The sequence below is a fragment of the Dermacentor variabilis genome, chromosome 10 (genome assembly GCF_050947875.1).
Source record: "Dermacentor variabilis isolate Ectoservices chromosome 10, ASM5094787v1, whole genome shotgun sequence".
Taxonomy (NCBI): domain Eukaryota; kingdom Metazoa; phylum Arthropoda; class Arachnida; order Ixodida; family Ixodidae; genus Dermacentor; species Dermacentor variabilis.
The window spans coordinates 114,572,576-114,590,435 of record NC_134577.1 but is presented as its reverse complement, the minus strand read 5'-3'; the positions used below and the strand labels follow the sequence as shown (position 1 = coordinate 114,590,435).

Genomic DNA, 17,860 nt, shown 5'->3' with positions numbered 1-17,860 from the left:
AACGCGCGCAAAATGTGGCGCTCGCCCTCTTGTTTTTGTGAGCACTTGCACGCACGCATGCAGCGAACAACCACAAACGGAGTGATCAACGTACACGACGTGTGCGTGTATTGTTCACGGAAAGACTGCCGCGTACGTGCTGTATGCTGTAGCAATACATTCGGTGACTGCACAACATAGCAGCACGATACAGGTGCAGTCGTAAACAGCACATTCTCGCCATCGGCCATATTATGCTGAATACGCCGGTTCTCGTCCGATCCCCGAAGCTAAGCAGCATTGGGCTCGGTCAATACTTGGGAGGGAGACCACCTTGGAACACCAAGTGCTGATGGCACCGTTCTTTTTGCTTTTTTATTGCGTGCTTCTGTGACGTCTTGTTTCTTTTTTCATTTGCACAACGTGTGGGTGGTTGCATTTACTGTAACTTACGTTCAACTGGAGCCTGCTGGTAGAGCCAACGCCGAAGTGTAACACCAACAATATTCAGGCCACTACACGATATTGTACGCGGAATGATGACGGTGGTAAGCGGTATACGTAATGGTGCAAAATTTAGTCGCACAAGCTTCTAACCGCTTACTTATCACACCCGCATACAGCTCAATGACAACGCATCAATAAAGTGGCACCTTGTGGGCTGCAACGCGCGCAAAATGTGGCGCTCGCCCTCTTGTTTTTGTGAGCAATAGCACGCACGCATGCAGCGAAAAACCACAAATGGAGTGATCAACGTACACGACGCTTGCGTGTATTGTTCACGGAAAGACTGCCGCGTACGTGCTGTATGCTGTAGCAATACATTCGGTGACTGCACAACATAGCAGCACGATGCAGGTGCAGTCGTAAACAGCACATTCTCGCCATTGGCCGTACCATGCTGAATACGCCGGGTCTTGTCCGATCCCCGAAGCTGAGCAGCATTGGGCTCGGTCAGTACTTGGGAGGGAGACCACCTGGAACACCGAGTGCTGATGGCACCGTTCTTTTTGCTTTTTTATTGCGTGCTTCTGTGACGTCTTGTTTTTTTTCATTTGCACAACGTCTGGGTGGTTGCATTTACTGTAACTTACGTTCAACTGGAGCCTGCTGGTAGAGCCAACGCCGAAGTGTAACACCAACAATATCCAGGCCACTACACGATATTGTACGCGGAATGATGACGGTGGTAAGCGGTATACGTAATGATGCAAAATTTAGTCGCACAAGCTTCTAACCGCTTACTTATCACACCCGCATACAGCTCAATGACAACGCATCAATAAAGTGGCACCTTGTGGGCTGCAACGCGCGCAAAATGTGGCGCTCGCCCTCTTGTTTTTGTGAGCAATAGCACGCACGCATGCAGCGAAGAACCACAAACGGAGTGATCAACGTACAAAACGCGTGCGTGTATTGTTCACGGAAAGACTGCCGCGTACGTGCTGTATGCTGTAGCAATACGTATATTCGGCGACTGCACGACATAGCAGCACGATACAGGTGCAGTCGTAAACAGCACATTCTCGCCATCGGCCACACCATGCTGAATACGCCGGTTCTCGTCCGGTCCCCGAAGCTAAGCACCATTGGGCTCGGTCAGTACTTGGGAGGGAGACCACCTCGGAACACCGAGTGCTGATGGCACCGTTCTTTTTGCTTTTTTATTGCGTGCTTCTGTGACGTCTTGTGTTATTTTTCATTTGCACAACGTGTGGGTGTTTGCATTTACTGTAACTTAGGTTCAACTGGAGACTGCTGGTAGAGCCAACGCCGAGGTGTAACACCAACAATATTCAGGCCACTGCACGATATTGTACGAGGAATGATGACGGTGGTAAGCGGTATACGTAATAATGCAAAATTTAGTCGCACAAGCTTCTAACCGCTTACTTATCACACCCGCATACAGCTCAATGACAACGCATCAATAAAGTGGCACCTTGTGGGCTGCAACGCGCGCAAAATGTGGCGCTCGCCCTCTTGTTTTTGTGGCCACTAGCACGCACGCATGCAGCGAACAACCACAAACGGAGTGATCAACGTACACGACGCCTGCGTGTATTGTTCACGGAAAGACTGCCGCGTACGTGCTGTATGCTGTAGCAATACATTCGGCGACTGCACGACATAGTAGCACGATACAGGTGCAGTCGTAAACAGCACATTCCCGCCATCGGCCATGCCATGCTGAATACGCCGGTTCTCGTCCGATCCCCGAAGCTAATCAGCATTGGGCTCGGTCAGTACTTGGTAGGGAGACCACCTGGGAACACCGAGTGCTGATGGCACCGTTCTTTTTGCTTTTTTATTGCGTGCTTCTGTGACGTCTTGTTTTTTTTTTTCATTTGCACAACGTGTGGGTGGTTGCATTTACTGTAACTTACGTTCAACTGGAGCCTGCTGGTAGAGCCAACGCCGAAGTATAACACCAACAATATTCAGGCCACTGCACGATATTGTGCGCGGAATGATGACGGTGGTAAGCGGTATACGTAATGATGCAAAATTTAGTCGCACCAGCTTCTAACCGCTTACTTATCACACCCGCATACAGCTCAATGACAACGCATCAATAAAGTGGCACCTTGTGGGCTGCAACGCGCGCAAAATGTGGCGCTCGCCCTCTTGTTTTTGTGAGCACTAGCACGCACGCATACAGCGAACAACCACAAACGGAGTGATCAACGTACACGACGCGTGCGTGTATTGTTCACGGAAAGACTGCCGCGTGCATGCTGTATGCTGTAGCAATACATTCGGCGACTGCACAACATAGCAGCACGATACAGGTGCAGTCGTAAACAGCACATTCTCGCCATCGGCCATACCATGCTGAATACGCCGGTTCTCGTCCGATCCCCGAAGCTAAGCAGCATTGGGCTCGGTCAGTACTTGGGAGGGAGACCACCTGGGAACACCGAGTGCTGATTGCACCGTTCTTTTTGCTTTTTTATTGCCTGCTTGTGTGACGTCATGTTCTTTTTTTTTCATTTGCACAACGTGTGGGTGGTTGCATTTACTGTAACTTACGTTCAACTGGAGCCTGCTGGTAGAGCCAACGCCGAAGTGTAACACCAACAATATTCAGGCCCCTACATGATATTGTACGCGGAATGATGACGGTGGTAAGCGCTAAACGTAATGATGCAAAACTTAGTCGCACAAGCTTCTAACCGCTTACTTATCACACCCGCATACAGCTCAATGACAACGCATCAATAAAGTGGCACCTTGTGGGCTGCAACGCGCGCAAAATGTGGCGCTCGCCCTCTTGTTTTTGTGAGCACTAGCACGCACGCATGCAGCGAACAACCACAAACGGAGTGATCAACGTACACGACGCGTGCGTGTATTGTTCACGGAAAGACTGCCGCGTACGTGCTGTATGCTGTAGCAATACATTCGGTGAGTGCACAACATAGCAGCACGATACAGGTGCACTCGTAAACAGCACATTTTCGCCATCGGCCATACCATGCTGAATACGCCGGTTCTCGTCCGATCCCCGAAGCTAAGCAGCATTGGGCTCGGTCAATACTTGGGAGGGAGACCACCTGGGAACACCGAGTGCTGATGGCACCGTTCTTTTTGCTTTTTTATTGCGTGCTTCTGTGACGCCTTGCTTTCTTTTTTCATTTGCACAACGTGTGGGTGGTTGCATTTACTGTAACTTACGTTCAACTGGAGCCTGCTGGTAGAACCAACGCCGAAGTGTAACACCAACAATATTCAGGCCACTACACGATATTGTACGCGGAATGATGACGGTGGCAAGCGGTATACGTAATGATGCAAAATTTAGTCGCACAAGCTTCTAACCGCTTACTTATCACACCCGCATACAGTTCAATGACAACGCATCAATAAAGTGGCACCTTGCGGGCTGCAACGCGCGCAAAATGTGGCGCTCGCCCTCTTGTTTTTGTGACCACTAGCACGCACGCATGCAGCGAACAACCACAAACGGAGTGATCAACGTACACGACGCGTGCGTGTATTCTTCACGGAAAGACTGCCGCGTACGTGCTGTATGCTGTAGCAATACATTCGGCGACTGCACGACATAGCAGCACGATACAGGTGCAGTCGTAAACAGCACATTCTCGCCATCGGCCATACCATGCTGAATACGCCGGTTCTCGTCCGATCCCCGAAGCTAACCAGCATTGGGCTCGGTCAGTACTTGGGAGGGGGACCACCTGGGAACACCGAGTGCTGATGGCACCGTTCTTTTTGCTTTTTTATTGCGTGCTTCTGTGACGCCTTGTTTTTTTTTTTCATTTGCACAACGTGTGGATGGTTGCATTTACTGTAACTTACGTTCAACTGGAGCCTGCTGGTAGAGCCAACGCCGAAGTGTAACACCAACAATGTTCAGGCCCCTACATGATATTGTACGCGGAATGATGACGGTGGTAAGCGCTAAACGTAATGATGCAAAACTTAGTCGCACAAGCTTCTAACCGCTTACTTATCACACCCGCATACAGCTCAATGACAACGCATCAATAAAGTGGCACCTTGTGGGCTGCAACGCGCGCAAAATGTGGCGCTCGCCCTCTTGTTTTTGTGAGCACTAGCACGCACGCATGCAGCGAACAACCACAAACGGAGTGATCAACGTACACGACGCGTGCGTGTATTGTTCACGGAAAGACTGCCGCGTACGTGCTGTATGCTGTAGCAATACATTCGGCGACTGCACAACATAGCAGCACGATACAGGTGCAGTCGCAAACAGCACATTCTCGCCATCGGCCATACCATGCTGAATACGCCGGTTCTCGTCCGATCCCCGAAGCTAAGCAGCATTGGGCTCGGTCAGTACTTGGGAGGGCGACCACCTGGGAACACCGAGTGCTGATGGCACCGTTCTTTTTGCTTTTTTATTGCGTGCTTCTATGACGTCTAGTTTTTTTTTTCATTTGCACAACGTGTGAGTGGTTGCATTTACTGTAACTTACGTTCAACTGGAGCCTGCTGGTAGAGCCAACGCCGAAGTGTAACAACAACAATATTCAGGCCACTACACGATATTGTACGCGGAATGATGACGGTGGTAAGCGGTATACGTAATGATGCAAAATTTAGTCGCACAAGCTTCTAACCGCTTACTGATCACACCCGCATACAGCTCAATGACAACGCATCAATAAAGTGGCACCTTGTGGGCTGCAACGCGCGCAAAATTTGGCGCACACCCTCTTGTTTTTGTGAGCACTAGCACGCACGCATGCAGCGAACAACCACAAACGGAGGGATCAGCGTACACGACGCGTGCGTGTATTGTTCACGGAAAGACTGCCGCGTACGTGCTGTATGCTGTAGCAATACATTCGGCGACTGCACAACATAGCAGCACGATACAGGTGCAGTCGTAAACAGCACATTCTCGCCATCGGCCATACCATGCTGAATACGCCGGTTCTCGTCAGATCCCCGAAGCTAAGCAGCATTGGGCTAGGTCAGTACTTGGGAGGGAGACCACCTGGGAACACCGAGTGCTGATGGCACCGTTCTTTTTGCTTTTTTGTTGCGTGCTTCTGTGACGTCTTGTTTTTTTTTTCATTTGCACAACGTGTGGGTGGTTGCATTTACTGTAACTTACGTTCAACTGGAGCCTGCTGGTAGAGCCAACGCCGAAGTGTAACACCAACAATATTCAGGCCACTACACGATATTGTACGCGGAATGATGACGGTGGTAAGCGGTATACGTAATGATGCAAAATTTAGTCGCACAAGCTTCTAACCGCTTACTTATCACACCCGCATACAGCTCAATGACAACGCATCAATAAAGTGGCACCTTGTGGGCTGCAACGCGCGCAAAATGTGACGCTCGCCCTCTTGTTTTTGTGACCACTAGCACGCACGCATGCAGCGAACAACCACAAACGGAGTGATCAACGTACACGACGCGTGCGTGTATTCTTCACGGAAAGACTGCCGCGTACGTGCTGTATGCTGTAGCAATACATTCGGCGACTGCACGACATAGCAGCACGATACAGGTGCAGTCGTAAACAGCACATTCTCGCCATCGGCCATACCATGCTGAATACGCCGGTTCTCGTCCGATCCCCGAAGCTAACCAGCATTGGGCTCGGTCAGTACTTGGGAGGGGGACCACCTGGGAACACCGAGTGCTGATGGCACCGTTCTTTTTGCTTTTTTATTGCGTGCTTCTGTGACGCCTTGTTTTTTTTTTCATTTGCACAACGTGTGGATGGTTGCATTTACTGTAACTTACGTTCAACTGGAGCCTGCTGGTAGAGCCAACGCCGAAGTGTAACACCAACAATATTCAGGCCCCTACATGATATTGTACGCGGAATGATGACGGTGGTAAGCGCTAAACGTAATGATGCAAAACTTAGTCGCACAAGCTTCTAACCGCTTACTTATCACACCCGCATACAGCTCAATGACAACGCATCAATAAAGTGGCACGTTGTGGGCTGCAACGCGCGCAAAATGTGGCGCTCGCCCTCTTGTTTTTGTGAGCACTAGCACGCACGCATGCAGCGAACAACCACAAACGGAGTGATCAACGTACACGACGCGTGCGTGTATTGTTCACGGAAAGACTGCCGCGTACGTGCTGTATGCTGTAGCAATACATTCGGCGACTGCACAACATAGCAGCACGATACAGGTGCAGTCGCAAACAGCACATTCTCGCCATCGGCCATACCATGCTGAATACGCCGGTTCTCGTCCGATCCCCGAAGCTAAGCAGCATTGGGCTCGGTCAGTACTTGGGAGGGCGACCACCTGGGAACACCGAGTGCTGATGGCACCGTTCTTTTTGCTTTTTTATTGCGTGCTTCTATGACGTCTAGTTTTTTTTTTTCATTTACACAACGTGTGAGTGGTTGCATTTACTGTAACTTACGTTCAACTGGAGCCTGCTGGTAGAGCCAACGCCGAAGTGTAACAACAACAATATTCAGGCCACTACACGATATTGTACGCGGAATGATGACGGTGGTAAGCGGTATACGTAATGATGCAAAATTTAGTCGCACAAGCTTCTAACCGCTTACTGATCACACCCGCATACAGCTCAATGACAACGCATCAATAAAGTGGCACCTTGTGGGCTGCAACGCGCGCAAAATTTGGCGCACACCCTCTTGTTTTTGTGAGCACTAGCACGCACGCATGCAGCGAACAACCACAAACGGAGGGATCAGCGTACACGACGCGTGCGTGTATTGTTCACGGAAAGACTGCCGCGTACGTGCTGTATGCTGTAGCAATACATTCGGCGACTGCACAACATAGCAGCACGATACAGGTGCAGTCGTAAACAGCACATTCTCGCCATCGGCCATACCATGCTGAATACGCCGGTTCTCGTCAGATCCCCGAAGCTAAGCAGCATTGGGCTAGGTCAGTACTTGGGAGGGAGACCACCTGGGAACACCGAGTGCTGATGGCACCGTTCTTTTTGCTTTTTTGTTGCGTGCTTCTGTGACGTCTTGTTTTTTTTTTCATTTGCACAACGTGTGGGTGGTTGCATTTACTGTAACTTACGTTCAACTGGAGCCTGCTGGTAGAGCCAACGCCGAAGTGTAACACCAACAATATTCAGGCCACTACACGATATTGTACGCGGAATGATGACGGTGGTAAGCGGTATACGTAATGATGCAAAATTTAGTCGCACAAGCTTCTAACCGCTTACTTATCACACCCGCATGCAGCTCAATGACAACGCATCAATGAAGTGGCACCTTGTGGGCTACAACGCGCGCAAAATGTGGCGCTCGCCCTCTTGTTTTTGTGAGCACTAGCACGCACGCATGCAGCGAACAACCACAAACGGAGTGATCAACGTACAAGACGCGTGCGTGTATTGTTCACGGAAAGACTGCCGCGTACGTGCTGTATGCTGTAGCAATACATTCGGTGAGTGCACAACATAGCAGCACGATACAGGTGCACTCGTAAACAGCACATTTTCGCCATCGGCCATACCATGCTGAATACGCCGGTTCTCGTCCGATCCCCGAAGCTAAGCAGCATTGGGCTCGGTCAATACTTGGGAGGGAGACCACCTGGGAACACCGAGTGCTGATGGCACCGTTCTTTTTGCTTTTTTATTGCGTGCTTCTGTGACGTCTTGTTTCTTTTTTTCATTTGCACAACGTGTGGGTGGTTGCATTTACTGTAACTTACGTTCAACTGGAGCCTGCTGGTAGAGCCAACGCCGAAGTGTAACACCAACAATATTCAGGCCACTACACGATATTGTACGCGGAATGATGACGGTGGCAAGCGGTATACGTAATGATGCAAAATTTAGTCGCACAAGCTTCTAACCGCTTACTTATCACACCCGCATACAGCTCAATGACAACGCATCAATAAAGTGGCACCTTGTGGGCTGCAACGCGCGCAAAATGTGACGCTCGCCCTCTTGTTTTTGTGACCACTAGCACGCAGGCATGCAGCGAACAACCACAAACGGAGTGATCAACGTACACGACGCGTGCGTGTATTGTTCACGGAAAGACTGCCGCGTACGTGCTGTATGCTGTAGCAATACATTCGGCGACTGCACGACATAGCAGCACGATACAGGTGCAGTCGTAAACAGCACATTCTCGCCATCGGCCATACCATGCTGAATACGCCGGTTCTCGTCCGATCCCCGAAGCTAACCAGCATTGGGCTCGGTCAGTACTTGGGAGGGGGACCACCTGGGAACACCGAGTGCTGATGGCACCGTTCTTTTTGCTTTTTTATTGCGTGCTTCTGTGACGCCTTGTTTTTTTTTTTCATTTGCACAACGTGTGGGTGGTTGCATTTACTGTAACTTACGTTCAACTGGAGCCTGCTGGTAGAGCCAACGCCGAAGTGTAACACCAACAATATTCAGGCCACTACACGATATTGTACGCGGAATAATGACGGTGGTAAGCGGTATACGTAATGATGCAAAATTTAGTCGCACAAGCTTCTAACCGCTTACTTATCACACCCGCATACAGCTCAATGACAACGCATCAATAAATTGGCACCTTGTGGGCTGCAACGCGCGCAAAATGTGGCGCTCGCCCTCTTGTTTTTGTGAGCACAAGCACGCACGCATGCAGCGAGCAACCATAAACGGAGTGATGAACGTACACGACGCGTGCGTGTATTGTTCACGGAAAGACTGCCGCGTACGTGCTGTATGCTGTAGCAATACATTCGGCGACTGCACAACATAGCAGCACGATACAGGTGCAGTCGTAAACAGCACATTCTCGCCATCGGCCATACCATGCTGAATACGCCGGTTCTCGTCCGATCCCCGAAGCTAAGCAGCATTTGGCTCGGTCAGTACTTTGGAGGGAGACCACCTGGGAACACCGAGTGCTGATGGCACCGTTCTTTTTGCTTTTTTATTGCGTGCTTCTGTGACGTCTTGTTTTTTTTTCATTTGCACAACGTGTGGGTGTTTGCATTTACTGTAACTTAGGTTCAACTGGAGACTGCTGGTAGAGCCAACGCCGAAGTGTAACACCAACAATATTCAGGCCACTGCACGATATTGTGCGCGGAATGATGACGGTGGTAAGCGGTATACGTAATGATGCAAAATTTAGTCGCACAAGCTTCTAACCGCTTACTTATCACACCCGCATACAGCTCAATGACAACGCATCAATAAAGTGGCACCTTGTGGGCTGCAACACGCGCAAAATGTGGCGCTCGCCCTCTTGTTTTTGTGAGCACTAGCACGCACGCATGCAGCGAACAACCACAAACGGAGTGATCAACGTACACGACGCGTGCGTGTATTGTTCACGGAAAGACTGCCGCGTACGTGCTGTATGGTGTAGCAATACATTCGGTGACTGCACAACACAGCAGCACGATACAGGTGCAGTCGTAAACAGCACATTCTCGCCATCGGCCATACCATGCTGAATACGCCGGTTCTCGTCCGATCCCCGAAGCTATTCAGCATTGGGCTCGGTCAGTACTTGGGAGGGGGACCACCTGGGAACACCGAGTGCTGATGGCACCGTTCTTTTTGCTTTTTTATTGCGTGCTTCTGTGACGCCTTGCTTTCTTTTTTCATTTGCACAACGTGTGGGTGGTTGCATTTACTGTAACTTACGTTCAACTGGAGCCTGCTGGTAGAACCAACGCCGAAGTGTAACACCAACAATATTCAGGCCACTGCACGATATTGTACGAGGAATGATGACGGTGGTAAGCGGTATACGTAATGATGCAAAATTTAGTCGCACAAGCTTCTAACCGCTTACTTATCACACCCGCATACAGCTCAATGACAACGCATCAATAAAGTGGCACCTTGTGGGCTGCAACGCGCGCAAAATGTGACGCTCGCCCTCTTGTTTTTGTGACCACTAGCACGCACGCATGCAGCGAACAACCACAAACGGAGTGATCAACGTACACGACGCGTGCGTGTATTGTTCACGGAAAGACTGCCGCGTACGTGCTGTATGCTGTAGCAATACATTCGGCGACTGCACGACATAGCAGTACGATACAGGTGCAGTCGTAAACAGCACATTCTCGCCATCGGCCATACCATGCTGAATACGCCGGTTCTCGTCCGATCCCCGAAGCTAACCAGCATTGGGCTCGGTCAGTACTTGGGAGGGGGACCACCTGGGAACACCGAGTGCTGATGGCACCGTTCTTTTTGCTTTTTTATTGCGTGCTTCTGTGACGCCTTGTTTTTTTTTTCATTTGCACAACGTGTGGGTCGTTGCATTTACTGTAACTTACGTTCAACTGGTGCCTGCTGTTAGAGCCAACGCCGAAGTGTAACACCAACAATATTCAGGCCCCTACATGATATTGTACGCGGAATGATGACGGTGGTAAGCGCTAAACGTAATGATGCAAAACTTAGTCGCACAAGCTTCTAACCGCTTACTTATCACACCCGCATACAGCTCAATGACAACGCATCAATAAAGTGGCACCTTGTGGGCTGCAACGCGCGCAAAATGTAACGCTCGCCCTCTTGTTTTTGTGAGCACTAGCACGCACGCATGCAGCGAACAACCACAAACGGAGTGATCAACGTACACGACGCGTGCGTGTATTGTTCACGGAAAGACTGCCGCGTACGTGCTGTATGCTGTAGCAATACATTCGGCGACTGCACAACATAGCAGCACGATACAGGTGCAGTCGTAAACAGCACATTCTCGCCATCGGCCATACCATGCTGAATACGCCGGTTCTCGTCCGATCCCCGAAGCTAAGCAGCATTGGGCTCGGTCAGTACTTGGGAGGGCGACCACCTGGGAACACCGAGTGCTGATGGCACCGTTCTTTTTGCTTTTTTATTGCGTGCTTCTATGACGTCTAGTTTTTTTTTTTTCATTTGCACAACGTGTGAGTGGTTGCATTTACTGTAACTTACGTTCAACTGGAGCCTGCTGGTAGAGCCAACGCCGAAGTGTAACAACAACAATATTCAGGCCACTACACGATATTGAACGCGGAATGATGACGGTGGTAAGCGGTATACGTAATGATGCAAAATTTAGTCGCACAAGCTTCTAACCGCTTACTTATCACACCCGCATACAGCTCAATGACAACGCATCAATAAAGTGGCACCTTGTGGGCTGCAACGCGCGCAAAATTTGGCGCACGCCCTCTTGTTTTTGTGAGCACTAGCACGCACGCATGCAGCGAACAACCACAAACGGAGGGATCAGCGTACACGACGCGTGCGTGTATTGTTCACGGAAAGACTGCCGCGTACGTGCTGTATGCTGTGGCAATACATTCGGCGACTGCACAACATAGCAGCACGATACAGGTGCAGTCGTAAACAGCACATTCTCGCCATCGGCCATACCATGCTGAATACGCCGGTTCTCGTCCGATCCCCGAAGCTAAGCAGCATTGGGCTAGGTCAGTACTTGGGAGGGAGACCACCTGGGAACACCGAGTGCTGATGGCACCGTTCTTTTTGCTTTTTTGTTGCGTGCTTCTGTGACGTCTTGTTTTTTTTTTTCATTTGCACAACGTGTGGGTGGTTGCATTTACTGTAACTTACGTTCAACTGGAGCCTGCTGGTAGAGCCAACGCCGAAGTGTAACACCAACAATATTCAGGCCACTACACGATATTGTACGAGGAATGATGACGGTGGTAAGCGGTATACGTAATGATGCAAAATTTCGTCGCACAAGCTTCTAACCGCTTACTTATCACACCCGCATGCAGCTCAATGACAACGCATCAATGAAGTGGCACCTTGTGGGCTACAACGCGCGCAAAATGTGGCGCTCGCCCTCTTGTTTTTGTGAGCACTAGCACGCACGCATGCAGCGAACAACCACAAACGGAGTGATCAACGTACAAGACGCGTGCGTGTATTGTTCACGGAAAGACTGCCGCGTACGTGCTGTATGCTGTAGCAATACATTTGGTGAGTGCACAACATAGCAGCACGATACAGGTGCACTCGTAAACAGCACATTTTCGCCATCGGCCATACCATGTTGAATACGCCGGTTCTCGTCCGATCCCCGAAGCTAAGCAGCATTGGGCTCGGTCAATACTTGGGAGGGAGACCACCTGGGAACACCGAGTGCTGATGGCACCGTTCTTTTTGCTTTTTTATTGCGTGCTTCTGTGACGTCTTGTTTCTTTTTTTCATTTGCACAACGTGTGGGTGGTTGCATTTACTGTAACTTACGTTCAACTGGAGCCTGCTGGTAGAGCCAACGCCGAAGTGTAACACCAACAATATTCAGGCCACTACACGATATTGTACGCGGAATGATGACGGTGGCAAGCGGTATACGTAATGATGCAAAATTTAGTCGCACAAGCTTCTAACCGCTTACTTATCACACCCGCATACAGCTCAATGACAACGCATCAATAAATTGGCACCTTGTGGGCTGCAACGCGCGCAAAATGTGACGCTCGCCCTCTTGTTTTTGTGACCACTAGCACGCACGCATGCAGCGAACAACCACAAACGGAGTGATCAACGTACACGACGCGTGCGTGTATTGTTCACGGAAAGACTGCCGCGTACGTGCTGTATGCTGTAGCAATACATTCGGCGACTGCACGACATAGCAGCACGATACAGGTGCAGTCGTAAACAGCACATTCTCGCCATCGGCCATACCATGCTGAATACGCCGGTTCTCGTCCGATCCCCGAAGCTGACCAGCATTGGGCTCGGTCAGTACTTGGGAGGGAGACTACTTGGGAACACCGAGTGCTGATGGCACCGTTCTTTTTGCTTTTTTATTGCGTGCTTCTGTGACGCCTTGTTTTTTTTTCATTTGCACAACGTGTGGGTGGTTGCATTTACTGTAACTTACGTTCAACTGGAGCCTGCTGGTAGAGCCAACGCCGAAGTGTAACACCAACAATATTCAGGCCACTACACGATATTGTACGCGGAATGATGACGGTGGTAAGCGGTATACGTAATGATGCAAAATTTAGTCGCACAAGCTTCTAACCGCTTACTTATCACACCCGCATACAGCTCAATGACAACGCATCAATAAATTGGTACCTTGTGGGCTGCAACGCGCGCAAAATGTGGCGCTCGCCCTCTTGTTTTTGTTAGCACAAGCACGCACGCATGCAGCGAGCAACCACAAACGGAGTGATCAACGTACACGACGCGTGCGTGTATTGTTCACGGAAAGACTGCCGCGTACGTGCTGTATGCTGTAGCAATACATTCGGCGACTGCACAACATAGCAGCACGATACAGGTGCAGTCGTAAACAGCACATTCTCGCCATCGGCCATACCATGGTGAATACGCCGGTTCTCGTCCGATCCCCGAAGCTAAGCAGCATTTGGCTCGGTCAGTACTTGGGAGGGAGACCACCTGGGAACACCGAGTGCTGATGGCACCGTTCTTTTTGCTTTTTTATTGCGTGCTTCTGTGACGTCTTGTTTTTTTTTTTCATTTGCACAACGTGTGGGTGTTTGCATTTACTGTAACTTAGGTTCAACTGGAGACTGCTGGTAGAGCCAACGCCGAAGTGTAACACCAACAATATTCAGGCCACTGCACGATATTGTGCGCGGAATGATGACGGTGGTAAGCGGTATACGTAATGATGCAAAATTTAGTCGCACAAGCTTCTAACCGCTTACTTATCACACCCGCATACAGCTCAATGACAACGCATCAATAAAGTGGCACCTTGTGGGCTGCAACGCGCGCAAAATGTGGCGCTCGCCCTCTTGTTTTTGTGAGCACTAGCACGCACGCATGCAGCGAACAACCACAAACGGAGTGATCAACGTACACGACGCGTGCGTGTATTGTTCACGGAAAGACTGCCGCGTACGTGCTGTATGGTGTAGCAATACATTCGGTGACTGCACAACACAGCAGCACGATACAGGTGCAGTCGTAAACAGCACATTCTCGCCATCGGCCATACCATGCTGAATACGCCGGTTCTCGTCCGATCCCCGAAGCTATTCAGCATTGGGCTCGGTCAGTACTTGGAAGGGGGACCACCTGGGAACACCGAGTGCTGATGGCACCGTTCTTTTTGCTTTTTTATTGCGTGCTTCTGTGACGTCTTGTTTTTTTTTTTCATTTGCACAACGTGTGGGTGGTTGCATTTACTGTAACTTACGTTCAACTGGAGCCTGCTGGTAGAGCCAACGCCGAAGTGTAACACCAACAATATTCCGGCCAACACACGATATTGTACGCGGAATGATGACGGTGGTAAGCGGTATACGTAATGATGCAAAATTTAGTCGTACAAGCTTCTAACCGCTTACTTATCACACCCGCATACTGCTCAATGACAACGCATCAATAAAGCGGCACCTTGTGGGCTGCAACGCGCGCAAAATGTGGCGCTCGCCCTCTTGTTTTTGTGAGCATTAGCAAGCACGCATGCAGCGAACAACCACAAACGGAGTGATCAACGTACACGACGCGTGCGTGTATTGTTCACGGAAAGACTGCCGCGTACGTGCTGTATGCTGTAGCAATACATTCGGTGACTGCACAACATAGCAGCACGATACAGGTGCAGCCGTAAACCGCCCATTTTCGCCATCGGCCATACCATGCTGAATACGCCGGTTCTCGTCCGATCCCCGAAGCTAAGCAGCATTGGGCTCGGTCAATACTTGGGAGGGAGACCACCTGGGAACAACGAGTGCTGATGGCACCGTTCTTTTTGCTTTTTTATTGCGTGCTTCTGTGACGTCGTGCTTTCTTTTTTCATTTGCACAACGTGTGGGTGGTTGCATTTACTGTAACTTACGTTCAACTGGAGCCTGCTGGTAGAGCCAACGCCGAAGTGTAACACCAACAATATTCAGGCCACTACACGATATTGTACGCGGAATGATGACGGTGGTAAGCGGTATACGTAATGATGCAAAATTTAGTCGCACAAGCTTCTAACCGCTTACTTATCACACCCGCATACAGTTCAATGACAACGCATCAATAAAGTGGCACGTTGCGGGCTGCAACGCGCGCAAAATGTGGCGCTCGCCCTCTTGTTTTTGTGAGCAATAGCACGCACGCATGCAGCGAACAACCACAAACGGAGTGATCAACGTACACGACGCGTGCGTGTATTGTTCACGGTAAGACTGCCGCGTACGTGCTGTATGCTGTAGCAATACATTCGGCGACTGCACGACATAGCAGCACGGTACAGGTGCAGTCGTAAACAACACATTCTCGCCATCGGCCATACCATGCTGAATACGCCGGTTCTCGTCCGGTCCCCGAAGCTAAGCAGCATTGGGCTCGGTCAGTACTTGGGAGGGAGACCACCTGGGAACACCGAGTGCTGATGGCACCGTTCTTTTTGCTTTTTTATTGCGTGCTTCTGTGACGTCTTGTTTTTTTTTTCATTTGCACAACGTGTGGGTGTTTGCATTTACTGTAACTTAGGTTCAACTGGAGACTGCTGGTAGAGCCAACGCCGAAGTGTAACACAAACAATATTCAGGCCACTGCACGATATTGTACGAGGAATGATGACGGTGGTAAGCGGTATACGTAATGATGCAAAATTTAGTCGCACAAGCTTCTAACCGCTTACTTATCACACCCGCATACAGCTCAATGACAACGCATCAATAAAGTGGCACCTTGAGGGCTGCAACACGCGCAAAATGTGGGGCTCGCCCTCTTGTTTTTGTGACCACTAGCACGCACGCATGCAGCGAACAACCACAAACGGAGTGATCAACGTACATGACGCGTGCGTGTATTGTTCACGGAAAGACTGCCGCGTACGTGCTGTATGCTGTAGCAATACATTCGGCGACTGCACGACATAGCAGCACGATACAGGTGCAGTCGTAAACAGCACATTCTCGCCATCGGCCATACCATGCTGAATACGCCGGTTCTCGTCCGATCCCCGAAGCTAAGCAGCATTGGGCTCGGTCAGTACTTGGGAGGGAGACCACCTGGGAACACCGAGTGCTGATGACACCGTTCTTTTTGCTTTTTTATTGCGTGCTTCTGTGACGTATTGTTTTTTTTCATTTGCACAACGTGTGGGTGGTTGAATTTACTGTAACTTACGTTCAACTGGAGCCTGCTGGTAGAGCCAACGCCGAAGTGTAACACCAACAATATTCAGGCCACTACACGATATTGTACGCGGAATGATGACGGTGGTAAGCGGTATACGTAATGATGCAAAATTTAGTCGCACAAGCTTCTAACCGCTTACTTATCACACCCGCATACAGCTCAATGACAACGCATCAATAAAGTGGCACCTTGTGGGCTGCAACGCGCGCAAAATGTGGCGCTCGCCCTCTTGTTTTTGTGAGCACAAGCACGCACGCATGCAGCGAGCAACCACAAACGAAGTGATCAACGTACACGACGCGTGCGTGTATTGTTCACGGAAAGACTGCCGCGTACGTGCTGTATGCTGTAGCAATACATTCGGCGACTGCACAACATAGCAGCACGATACAGGTGCAGTCGTAAACAGCACATTCTCGCCATCGGCCATATCATGCTGAATACGCCGGTTCTCGTCCGTACCCCGAAGCTAAGCAGCATTTGGCTCGGTCAGTACTTGGGAGGGAGACCACCTGGGAACACCGAGTGCTGATGGCACCGTTCTTTTTGCTTTTTTATTGCGTGCTTCTGTGACGTCTTGTTTTTTTTTCATTTGCACAACGTGTGGGTGTTTGCATTTACTGTAACTTAGGTTCAACTGGAGACTGCTGGTAGAGCCAACGCCGAAGTGTAACACCAACAATATTCAGGCCACTGCACGATATTGTGCGCGGAATGATGACGGTGGTAAGCGATATACGTAATGATGCAAAATTTAGTCGCACAATCTTCTAACCGCTTACTTATCACAAACGCATACAGCTCAATGACAACGCATCAATAAAGTGGCACCTTGTGGGCTGCAACGCGCGCAAAATGTGGCGCTCGCCCTCTTGTTTTTGTGAGCACTAGCATGCACGCATGCAGCGAACAACCACAAACGGAGTGATCAACGTACACGACGCGTGCGTGTATTGTTCACGGAAAGACTGCCGCGTACGTGCTGTATGCTGTAGCAATACATTCGGTGACTGCACAACACAGCAGCACGATACAGGTGCAGTCGTAAACAGCACATTCTCGCCATCGGCCATACCATGCTGAATACGCCGGTTCTCGTCCGATCCCCGAAGCTATTCAGCATTGGGCTCGGTCAGTACTTGGGAGGGGGACCACCTGGGAACACCGAGTGCTGATGGCACCGTTCTTTTTGCTTTTTTATTGCGTGCTTCTGTGACGCCTTGTTTTTTTTTCATTTGCACAACGTGTGGGTGGTTGCATTTACTGTAACTTACGTTCAACTGGAGCCTGCTGGTAGAGCCAA

At 50.0% G+C, this 17,860-nt stretch overlaps 9 non-coding genes and 19 pseudogenes across 9 annotated transcripts; all 28 read left to right on the top strand.

Moving 5' to 3' along the window:
- Positions 1-218: 218 nt before the first annotated feature.
- On the top strand, positions 219-337 carry LOC142562301 (5S ribosomal RNA; annotated as a pseudogene).
- A 525-nt stretch (positions 338-862) lies between these two features.
- On the top strand, positions 863-980 carry LOC142562490 (5S ribosomal RNA; annotated as a pseudogene).
- A 527-nt stretch (positions 981-1,507) lies between these two features.
- On the top strand, positions 1,508-1,626 carry LOC142562371 (5S ribosomal RNA; annotated as a pseudogene).
- Positions 1,627-2,151: 525 nt separating this feature from the next.
- Positions 2,152-2,270, top strand: LOC142561765 (5S ribosomal RNA; annotated as a pseudogene).
- Positions 2,271-2,796: 526 nt separating this feature from the next.
- Positions 2,797-2,915, top strand: LOC142561197 (5S ribosomal RNA). The gene has a single exon (XR_012823723.1). It is a non-coding gene; the product is annotated as a 5S ribosomal RNA (ribosomal RNA).
- Positions 2,916-3,442: 527 nt separating this feature from the next.
- On the top strand, positions 3,443-3,561 carry LOC142561341 (5S ribosomal RNA; annotated as a pseudogene).
- Positions 3,562-4,087: 526 nt separating this feature from the next.
- Positions 4,088-4,206, top strand: LOC142561304 (5S ribosomal RNA; annotated as a pseudogene).
- Positions 4,207-4,732: 526 nt separating this feature from the next.
- On the top strand, positions 4,733-4,851 carry LOC142562793 (5S ribosomal RNA). Its single transcript, XR_012824105.1, has one exon. It is a non-coding gene; the product is annotated as a 5S ribosomal RNA (ribosomal RNA).
- A 525-nt stretch (positions 4,852-5,376) lies between these two features.
- LOC142562898 (5S ribosomal RNA) lies at positions 5,377-5,495 on the top strand. The gene has a single exon (XR_012824209.1). It is a non-coding gene; the product is annotated as a 5S ribosomal RNA (ribosomal RNA).
- Positions 5,496-6,020: 525 nt separating this feature from the next.
- Positions 6,021-6,139, top strand: LOC142561303 (5S ribosomal RNA; annotated as a pseudogene).
- A 525-nt stretch (positions 6,140-6,664) lies between these two features.
- On the top strand, positions 6,665-6,783 carry LOC142562792 (5S ribosomal RNA). Its single transcript, XR_012824104.1, has one exon. It is a non-coding gene; the product is annotated as a 5S ribosomal RNA (ribosomal RNA).
- Positions 6,784-7,309: 526 nt separating this feature from the next.
- LOC142562887 (5S ribosomal RNA) lies at positions 7,310-7,428 on the top strand. The gene has a single exon (XR_012824198.1). It is a non-coding gene; the product is annotated as a 5S ribosomal RNA (ribosomal RNA).
- Positions 7,429-7,953: 525 nt separating this feature from the next.
- LOC142561340 (5S ribosomal RNA) lies at positions 7,954-8,072 on the top strand (annotated as a pseudogene).
- Positions 8,073-8,598: 526 nt separating this feature from the next.
- Positions 8,599-8,717, top strand: LOC142561302 (5S ribosomal RNA; annotated as a pseudogene).
- Positions 8,718-9,243: 526 nt separating this feature from the next.
- Positions 9,244-9,362, top strand: LOC142561730 (5S ribosomal RNA; annotated as a pseudogene).
- A 524-nt stretch (positions 9,363-9,886) lies between these two features.
- Positions 9,887-10,005, top strand: LOC142562019 (5S ribosomal RNA; annotated as a pseudogene).
- Positions 10,006-10,531: 526 nt separating this feature from the next.
- LOC142561301 (5S ribosomal RNA) lies at positions 10,532-10,650 on the top strand (annotated as a pseudogene).
- A 525-nt stretch (positions 10,651-11,175) lies between these two features.
- Positions 11,176-11,294, top strand: LOC142562791 (5S ribosomal RNA). Its single transcript, XR_012824103.1, has one exon. It is a non-coding gene; the product is annotated as a 5S ribosomal RNA (ribosomal RNA).
- A 527-nt stretch (positions 11,295-11,821) lies between these two features.
- On the top strand, positions 11,822-11,940 carry LOC142562678 (5S ribosomal RNA). Its single transcript, XR_012823996.1, has one exon. It is a non-coding gene; the product is annotated as a 5S ribosomal RNA (ribosomal RNA).
- Positions 11,941-12,466: 526 nt separating this feature from the next.
- On the top strand, positions 12,467-12,585 carry LOC142561598 (5S ribosomal RNA; annotated as a pseudogene).
- A 526-nt stretch (positions 12,586-13,111) lies between these two features.
- On the top strand, positions 13,112-13,230 carry LOC142562364 (5S ribosomal RNA; annotated as a pseudogene).
- Positions 13,231-13,754: 524 nt separating this feature from the next.
- On the top strand, positions 13,755-13,873 carry LOC142562153 (5S ribosomal RNA; annotated as a pseudogene).
- A 526-nt stretch (positions 13,874-14,399) lies between these two features.
- On the top strand, positions 14,400-14,518 carry LOC142561957 (5S ribosomal RNA; annotated as a pseudogene).
- A 526-nt stretch (positions 14,519-15,044) lies between these two features.
- On the top strand, positions 15,045-15,163 carry LOC142561785 (5S ribosomal RNA; annotated as a pseudogene).
- Positions 15,164-15,689: 526 nt separating this feature from the next.
- LOC142561096 (5S ribosomal RNA) lies at positions 15,690-15,808 on the top strand. Its single transcript, XR_012823626.1, has one exon. It is a non-coding gene; the product is annotated as a 5S ribosomal RNA (ribosomal RNA).
- Positions 15,809-16,333: 525 nt separating this feature from the next.
- Positions 16,334-16,452, top strand: LOC142561207 (5S ribosomal RNA). The gene has a single exon (XR_012823732.1). It is a non-coding gene; the product is annotated as a 5S ribosomal RNA (ribosomal RNA).
- Positions 16,453-16,975: 523 nt separating this feature from the next.
- LOC142562231 (5S ribosomal RNA) lies at positions 16,976-17,094 on the top strand (annotated as a pseudogene).
- Positions 17,095-17,618: 524 nt separating this feature from the next.
- On the top strand, positions 17,619-17,737 carry LOC142562018 (5S ribosomal RNA; annotated as a pseudogene).
- Positions 17,738-17,860: the final 123 nt, after the last annotated feature.